The 6,000-nt window shown below is 41.5% G+C and overlaps 1 pseudogene; it reads right to left on the reverse strand.

Moving 5' to 3' along the window:
• Window positions 1-3,383, reverse strand: part of LOC115516976 — a 48,189-nt pseudogene extending 44,806 nt beyond the window's left edge.
• Between the last annotated feature and the right edge of the window lie 2,617 nt (window positions 3,384-6,000).

Raw genomic sequence — 6,000 nt, forward strand, 5'->3', positions numbered from 1 at the left:
TGTCACAAAACCCAGGATGAATCCCATTGTGGCACTCTTCACCGTGCACACTGGCAGTCACCACCTGTTTGCTGTCGGTTATCATTCATATGCCATAGATGGTTCTCTAATGCCCACTGTCTGTCCCTCATCCATCTCTTGTGCTCCAGCCCAGGGAACTTTCACTGCTTCATTGTGGCTTGGGTGTGTCATGCCTGGTGGTTCCCCATGCAACCCCACACTTTGAAGAACACAGTCACATGTGCATGGCATGTACCATGCTGGGGGCTTCTAGTCAGACTATTTGAGAACAACTACCTCCCAGAGTGACCTAAAACAGATCACCACAACAGTGTGTTGATGTTCTCTCAGGTCTCCCCAAACAGAATTCCCCATAGTACTCTGTATTGATCTTTAAGGCAGCATGGCCAGAGGTAGTCATTGTGACTTGTCATGACTACTTTTGTAAAGTTCATGTAGGTGGTTCTTCCCTATCTTGGCTCTGGGAAGGTGATGACAGTGGGAAGCAAACCCATCTTCCAAAGGTCTTATTGGGATCAGGTGACATGCTGCCAGAAACAAGCTCCCAAACTCCTCTGAGGGATGCTCTGCAGAGACAGACCTCAAAGTACTTTTGGCTCCTTGGAGGTCTCATTCAGGACCCTCAGAAGACTCACACAACATAAGGTGTGTGATGATGGCAAAACAACACAAAAATCAGTCAACATCTTCTAACAACAAATACAATATCTTATTGAAATGTGACTAAAGAGATGTAGTAATGTTTAGCCTGCCCTGAATACTGCCTGGTCATGTGAAAGAATCTTCCACTCTTCTGTAACCACTAAGTTAGGGAGATCTTCAATATGGCCAGAGATAGGCCTTAGTTTTCATATTTCTGAGTTACTGAATATACTTCTTAGTCATCTGTAGGAAAACTACTGTAGTATAAGCCATTTAAGACTACATTATGTATCCAAACCTATCCCCAGATTTGGATTACTCTTTCTGCAAGAACATATGTGAAACAACACAATGTTGAGTTAATCTTGTGTCCACTTCATGGTCTATCAGGGGCTTTACACATGCTGGATGCTCAATAATTGCTTTTTGAATGAATTAATGAGTGAATGAATAAATGAACAAATAAGTACCTGTACCCTGTCCACCCTGCCAGTCACCATGGAAGCAGAACTTTCTAGAGAAAGTGAGGGCAGTCCCTGTCTGATTTGGGCAGTCTCCCAAGATTTCCTCCCATTTACTGCATCCAGGGATTCTACTTCTCAGGGACCCAGCTTAGACTTAAATATCCCAGGGGGAGGGGCAAGGGCTAAAAGGACATTCTTCCTATACCTATTGAACATGAAGAAATGATGCTTTATTTTTCTACAATTTGGTTTTATAAAACAGACAACATTCCTTACTGAAGATGGTGTGCAGTGTTTATAATGTTCTAGGAGATTAATTTGTTTTTACAAAGTGGAAGTCAGACAAAAGAAAGGAAAATCTAACTGCAAGCAAATGCTAAAGATCACACAAAGCATGCTGTAATCTTTGATACAAATAAATAGTAACACAGACCATAAACACATCCCTAGCCTTGAAAATCCATTAGGGAGACATTGCCTATGGCAACCAGAAGACCCTACTCCTTAATAACTGGACCTTTTATCATGTGTTTCTATGGCGACAGAAGCTCTCCCATCTAAACACACCGTTGTTCCCAGGAGGAGCTGATGAACAAAAGCTGCAAGGAGATTATTGGAGGAAAACAAAAGTTCCTTCCTCCTCTTTCCTTCTTTTCTCTCAAACCTCAATTTACTCAGAGTGGAGATGGGAATAAGTTGAAATGGAAACATCCCTTGAATTGCAAATCATAGTTTACTATGATTTTTGTTAATCTTTTAATTTGAAATTCTGTCTTTATAATGTCAGTCATCACAATTTCATGACAGGTTTCTAAGGGAAACAATGGCTGCTTAGGAAAACAAATTTGGGTTTTGCTTGTGGCTATAGGAGGAGGTTCTGAGCAAGGGTGACTGTGCTGGTTCATTCTTTCTGTTCAACCTAGGGCAGGCATGCCACATTGTTGCTGAAACCTGCCATTCAGGAGACTGCATTCTGCTTTTGCATCCTGAGGGAAATAAATCCCTGTTTTAATATTACATGGATGTGCTTAAATTGGAACTGAATTTAAAAAAAAAAGTTTAATGTTTATTTATTTTTGAGAGACAGAGCATGAGGAGGGGAGGGGCAGAAAGAGAGGGAGACACAGAATCCGAAGCAGGCTCCAGGCTCTGAGCTGTCAGCACAGAGCCTGACGCAGGCTCAAACTCATGGTCCGCGAGATCATTACCTGAGCTGAAGTCAGACGCTTGACCGACTAAGCCACTCAGGCACCCTGGAACTGAATTTTTAAACCATATACTTGTGTGATCAACAAGAAATGTTTTCTGCTTAATAAATAATGATGACTATCAAGGATATTGGCTGGGAGGCAGTGTCTTAGACGTTTACTTACGTTATGCCTCACTTAATCCTTACAAAAACCTTGAGAAAGCCCTATGATAAATGTAAGTTTATCCCTGATGAATAGATGAATAGATGAATAAAATGTGTTTAAGGGCCCTAAGTCCCAAGGAAACCTCTTTAACCAACCAAAAAGTGGCTTTTGTAATCCCCAGGTAGAATGGATGCTTCTTTGTTAGCATGCCACATAAGGAAATGGCATTATCAAAGTCTGTCTTGGACCTTGATGCCTGGGTTATAAAGATTGTAAGGATCACCTGTGGTGATAAAACAGTTTCACAGTCACAGGGCAAAGCTGCCAAAGTAGATATTGTTGGTCCCAAGGCCCAAGTGTCTTCTTCCAGCTTCTGAGACTCTTAGAGACTGATGGAAAGTCAAAGGCACAGGGTAAGTTTGGAAGCATGGACTCAGGAAGCCATCAATCATTTCAGCTCTCCTTTCATATTAGACCTTAGAATCCCATGGCCTGGGGACAGCTGGGTCACTGGGCAAGGATATACAGACTGTGGAGCCACTTAATGCAGAGAGAATCCAATAGTGGGCAGCCCCTTGGAAAACTCTGCTTCCAGAATCTCTATCACTGAAGCACAGTGAGCTTCACCCACTTAGCCCCTGAACACTCACCATTTGTTTCATTTGCATATATTTTGTCTTCCCAACCATACTGGAAGGTCAGCCACACAGAACCCCTCCTCTCACCCCCCTGCTGCCAAGGCCTGACCCAGGATGAGCATGCTTTGGCTCTATACCTGTTTTGGTTGCTTGAGAGTGAAAATTTTCACAATGGACGTTTTGAACATCCTTGAAACATCCCAGTAAGAAATGCACTCCTTCCACTCAGTGAAGTGCAATGCTTGAAGGCCTGCCTTAGACATGGCCCATTTGTAAAAAGAAAGAGACATTTTGTGTTATAACTATAGAAACATAACATTTGGAAGCTAGAAGTGTCTTTTGAAATCATTTGGTCAAACTTTGTAATTTTCAGATAAATTCACAAAACCAGAAAGCTTAGTGTACTTGTACATAGTTGCACAGTTAGTTCATGGTATATGGGTATATTAAAAACAGTGTGTTGGTCTAATAGTAATGGACACAACAAATGGGCTATGTGACTACTTCTGCTGATACCCTTCTGCAGTGGCAACATCAACCAGTTTGCTGGCTCTCCTGCACCCATGTCCAATGACCCCTAAGTTGCATAAACTTCCTTGGGTTTTCAAGTGTGTTTCAGTTCTGTCCTTTATAAGATCTGTACGTGTGAGTAGTTTAAAGAATATACAGTTAATTCTCATTGTTTGAGGCATTTTTAAGTTCTATAAAATCACCATTAACATGGAATTAGTAACTACTAAACATTATTGCTCCCAGGTGGAAATACAGGGCTAGGTTCCTACAAACCTCTGGTAACAATTTTTATCAACTGATCATTACATAACCTTGTTCTTTGTGCGTTTCTATTTAAAGACACCTTATTTAACCTATGTTGTTGATTCATTAACATTGAACTCACAGCCAACAGCACCGTAACTCATGACTGAATGAAGCTTAGCTGACAAGCTGAATGAAGCTTGTACCTTTCTTTGTAAGGCACCTCACAGCCTTCTTGCACTTAGGAACACTAGACAGTAGTGTGCAGACAGAACTATGTGTTCTAAACAGTGAACTCACCAACAAAAAGCACAAAAATGTGGAAAACATGGCACTAAGCTGTCCACAAAAAGGACACTTGTTTTTTATGAGAACTGAAATAAGAAGGCAGAACATTGCCTTGTCCTATGTCAGCTTCGAAGGTGTGCATTGGGTGACACAAACTTTCTGCTGCTCTGCACATGTCTGAAAATGACTGGGAATTGATTTTTGGTTGACAAATATACTTTGGTAAGTGAATTTGCAAATACGGAATCTATGAATAATGAAGATTGACTGTATAGGCATAATATTTATTGGTACGGTAGGACTTCTTATTTAATAAAATTTTGAAATAATAAAAACACCCTCTTGATTGACCTGTTAATTAGTGAAGTAGAACTGGCATATGTTAATCAATTAAAATTAATTAACAATATATTCTAAAATAAATTGGGTGTTTAGTTTGTGCCCAGTGCTTTGTTGGTATAGAGGGAATAGAGACCCAGTACACAATGTTCTAAAGGAGTTTACACTGTCTTTGGGGAAACATATGCTGGGCACTGTGACAAATGTTAGCATAAGAGAAAGCCAATTATGGGTCAGGGCAAAGTAAGGCGTAAATCTGGGAGAAAATTGCTCCTGATTTGAGTCTTGAAAAACATAGGTACACTCAAGGTGGGAGAGAATATTCCTAGCACAAGCCTGAAATGCTAGTGAAGTGTCCAGGTATGCAGAGCCCTAAGAAATGAGGCTGGTCTGGAAGCCATGAGAAAGTCAGGAAAAGCCTTGTGTTGAATTCCAACCTCAGACTGTTACACAGGAAACACAGGAGTTATTACTTAAACAATTTTCTTCTGTAGATGAAGCAATCTGTTTTGAATTCCAAACAGGTCCTTGTGATTGCTGGTTGGAAAAGGGATTGTAAATAGAAAGGAGTAAAAAGGAAGACAGCCTAAATTAGGAGGACGTTTATTCATTAGTTTATAGTTCATTTCTTTGCTCTTCAGTCATTTGTTCATTCAACTAATGCATATTTTTTAAGGGTGTTAGTAAAGTTACAGGCTTTGGGGATTCAGCAACAAAATAGCCAGAATGCACTGGCTTTAAGGAGCTTATATGCTAGACAGATATGCTAGATAGCAGGGCTGGTAAAACAATGCAGTCCTGACATAGTATCTTTGGGTGGCCCTAACATCTATGGAGAAGAATGGAGGGGTAGTGGGGGCAGGCCAAGAACAGTTGCCCTAATAGCCATTACACTCATTGGAGGTGACTTGAGAGTCCTGGCCTCATGGGGACCACTATGTATAGATGAAAAGATGGGTCTCACTGATCTCAACGTCATTGCAAGGGAGAGAGCAGCTCTTGCAAATTGTGACTTTGTGGGGGAAGGTGCAATCTTATGAGGAGCCCCTGGTCTGGGGCTGCCCTTGATTCAGCAGGAGAGAGTACAGGAACAAGGGCAGGACCAGTGGAGAGGAAGGAGGTAGGATTTGAGAGGAGTTAGGGCATTAAGAGGGACAGGGCTTGATGCAGTGGAATATGGAGAGCAGGGGGCATCTCTGATTATAGAGCTGGACTGTAGAAGTCAGTTGGGGGACTTCTGCTTGGACTTGCTGAGCTTGGATTCCTGTGGGTCATCTGACCAATCAGCTGAGTTTAACACAAATCTCTGTATGGAATTCTAAGCGCTTCACGTGGCACCTTGGCATCCTTGAAAGAATCCTTCAGATAGGAATAGTATGGTTCCTTCCTCTCAAAGGAAAGCCATGGTGCAGGGAGATTAAAGTGGTAAAACTGGATTACAACCTGTGATTTCTGGATTAGAAACTAAGACTTTGGGGTGGCACTGATGCAGGACAG

The sequence above is a fragment of the Lynx canadensis genome, chromosome B3 (genome assembly GCF_007474595.2).
Source record: "Lynx canadensis isolate LIC74 chromosome B3, mLynCan4.pri.v2, whole genome shotgun sequence".
NCBI lineage: Eukaryota > Metazoa > Chordata > Mammalia > Carnivora > Felidae > Lynx > Lynx canadensis.